Source organism: Trichechus manatus, unplaced genomic scaffold, assembly GCF_000243295.1.
Source record: "Trichechus manatus latirostris isolate Lorelei unplaced genomic scaffold, TriManLat1.0 scaffold00007, whole genome shotgun sequence".
Taxonomy (NCBI): Eukaryota; Metazoa; Chordata; class Mammalia; order Sirenia; family Trichechidae; genus Trichechus; species Trichechus manatus.
In genome coordinates, this window is record NW_004443943.1 from 12,667,804 (window position 1) to 12,671,363 (window position 3,560).

A 3,560-nucleotide genomic window follows, 5' to 3' on the forward strand; every position below is an offset into this window, starting at 1 on the left:
ATATAATTGTTAGTGTTTCTGTTTTATTTCCTAGTTTGCTGTATGGTGCCTAGGATCTTAAAAACCACATGATGTCCAATTACCATTTGTTGAGCATTTCTGATAAAAGCTTCTATAACAAGATCATGATCCAAAGGAAAGAATGATGAGAGAGTTGTATATAATTCTCCTGGAATCCAGATTTCTGGCTTTCAGGGAGGTTGAGGCAACCCACACGGGATATTTGCCTTTGGGTGTCCTCTTGAACCTTGAGCTTTGAGAAAAAAAATGGTTCCTAAAGATACTTTGAGTCAAACAATGGTCCAGATAAACTAGTAAGACCATTTTGCTCTGGGTATTGAGCATTTTTTTTTTTTGAAGAATTCAGTCTGTTTTAGGAAACTAACTTCAAAGATCAGACAGAGTTATGTTTAGGGTAAATTAGTAATTAGTTTAAGCAGTCTTTAAGATAATGTCATATGAAATATCTGTCTAATGTTTGTAATCAAACTGTCACCCTCTTACGATGCAGAAAATTATGTATCTTAAAGAAACCAGATTCTCAGAGGAGCTCGACCTCGTGGCTCAGACTCCGTTTTGTCTTCGGTTCCATTTCTGCTTGCTTCTGAGAAAGTGACTCATGACTGTTAATAGGTAAACCAAGGAGGGGAAGAACACTTGCCATGTTTTAAACAGACTAACTGAAGACCTCCTACAGGAAACATCCATCCTGTATTATCTTGCTAATCATTAGTTCTCTACTGAAAACTTGTCACATGTAAATTTTTCTATATTTTTTGTTTCCTCTAGACAAACTTTGAGTGCTCTTTATAGATATATATTTCTGTGCAATAGATGCAACTATACTAATTTAGATGATCCCTTCCAACTGATAGTGAATTTATGTGGGCAATCACTTGTTTAGATTGCTGACGAATGCGTGGCAATGCACTCTGAGAACTTTAGGATTATCTTTAAGTATTCATAGTAACAATGCTCATAAATATTGAAAAGGTAATGTTAAAATTGTAAAATGAAAGTCAGAAGAAAACCTATTGGTCCAACATTCAGGGTATGGTTGGTAGCTTTAACTCCTACTTATGGTATATCTGAGTTGGAGAAATCTTTATGAAAAATTTGTCAGTCACTATGGGACAAATAACAGATGAGACAGAAGCACAACAGTGATCTCTGATCTCATAACCCAAGGTGACATGAGATAACAAAATAACCTCGGATATTTTTTATTAGTCCAAGAAAGTGTAGTCTGTGCTGTAGACAACATCTACATAGAATTAGACAGCAAGCTACTTGATTACACATTGTCACACCCTTACAAACACCAGATCTATTGGGTTGGTTACCATCAGGAGTCAGTACACACGCTAGATCACTACTACAAGGAATAGTAATATTCTTAGTCTACATCCTGATAGTATTAGGCATTATAAAATTTATCCTCTATTGTCTTACACATGTAAAAGGCAAAAGAAGGTCTCAGGCTAAAATGTTGATGTACATTGAGTCTGCTCACTCTGGCAATGCTATTGATGGGAACATTGCTCTTGCTTAATAACCTGGTGAAGAACCAGATGGTATCCGGTGGAAAACCAGCACCGTGAGTTTAAGGAGCCTGCAACGGCCGCCATCTAGGAGCTTGACTAAGTCCAGGTATTGATCATCGATGTGTTATCTCCAATCTCTGATCAAAAGGAGGGACTGATTTAGGAAATAATATTGGAGATACTATTCCCTCTCCTTGAGCATACAGAATGTGACCCAGCTGAAGCTGGGCTCACAAGGGTTCACAAGGATTCACAAGGACACATCAACTGGGCCCTGAGGTATAAAGACAATAGCTAAGATAATCTTGGAAAACATCTCAAGGAAGTTTTCACAAAAGCCCATCAAACAACACAAAAGACTTTCCACTCTTATCTTTTTCTATTAGCATTTAGTGAATAGAAATTTGTTAGACCAGTGAAGACCCTCCTGACTTTCATAACTGAAAACCATACCAATGACTGTTAAGAAAGATGATTCAAAATGTAAGATTATAATTTCTAGCCAATCAGTGAAAAAGCGACCCTTTCAATGATTCTACCCATTTTGTGATGTTGATATATACTGATGGCTCTGTAACTGTTCTTTGGATTCAGGCAGACATGGCTGTGGCAGCATGCTTGTCCACTTCCCACTTTTGTCCTTTGGAATATATGCCAAATAAAACTTTCTTTTTACTTTTAAAAAAAAAAAAAAAAGTTTGTGAACGGCCATCTAAGATACAACTCTTGGTCTCTTCCCCTCTGGAGCAAAGGAGAGTGAAACCAAAGATTCAAGGAAGCAATTTGTCAAAGGACTAATGGCCTACATGCACCAAGGACTCCTCTAGCCTGAGACTAGAAGAACTAGATGGTGCCCAGCTACCACTACCAACCACTCTGACGAGGAACACAATAGAAACTCATGGTTAAAATGGGTGAAAAAGTAGAAAAAAATTCAAATTCACAAAAAAGACCAGATTTACTGGTTTGATAGAGACTGGAGGAACCCCCAAGACTATTGTCCCAAGACACCCTTCTAACTTGGAACTGAAGCCGCTCCGGAGGCCACCTTTTAGTCAATGGACTGGCCTATAACATAAACAACAACACCCAAGAGGAATGTGCTTCTTAGAACAATCAACTACAGGAGACCAAAAGGGTAATATTTGGCCAAAAGCAAAGATGAGAAGGCAGAGAGGGGCAGGGAAACCTGACAAACAGAAAGGGGGAACCCAGGGTAGAAATGGGGAGACTGCCAACACACTGTGACGATTGTAACCAATTTCACGGAACAATTTGTGTATGAATTATTGAATGGAAAACTAAACCGGTATATGAACTCTCAACTAAAGCACAATAAAATGTTAAAAAAATCTAATTGAAATGTGCTCGCATTTATCAATTAGTACCTCTTATGAAATTTAATAGAAACATCTAGAAAAGAGAATATGAATGAAGCAATATGTCACTTTTTTAACAACTCTGTTGAAGGTTAATAGACTGTAAGTCTCAGGACTGGTATTTTATCCTGAAGATGAAGGTAACAGGAAAATTCTAAGAAATGCCAAACCTGCCTGTTTCAGTGTGGCCCAACAGTCACAGAAACAATTTTCAGGTGATTTCACACTTTCATTAGCAAACCAAAATAGAAAAATCTGAAATTGAATATATTAAGATACATTCCAGGAAGCATGGAAATACCATAAGAAAGGAACTAAGACAGTAACAAGTTGTAAAACTTAGGTTAGACAACTGTAAACAACATATGGAACAAGAAGTAACAAAGACATTCAAAACTAAAGAAATGAACTCTATGATGTTCGCTGGTTGAGGTTTTAGAATTTTGCTCAGAGGATGGTGCAAATGGGTAAATATCTAATTCCATAAAGCCCAACTGACTCAAAATCAATTTATAAATGGTAAAACTTATAGAAACAGAAAAATTAAAAACTACTCATCAATATCCTCTATTATGATAAAATGTCAATAATATACTTATTTCCTTTTTACCCAGTCAGCAGTTCAAAAGAAGTACCA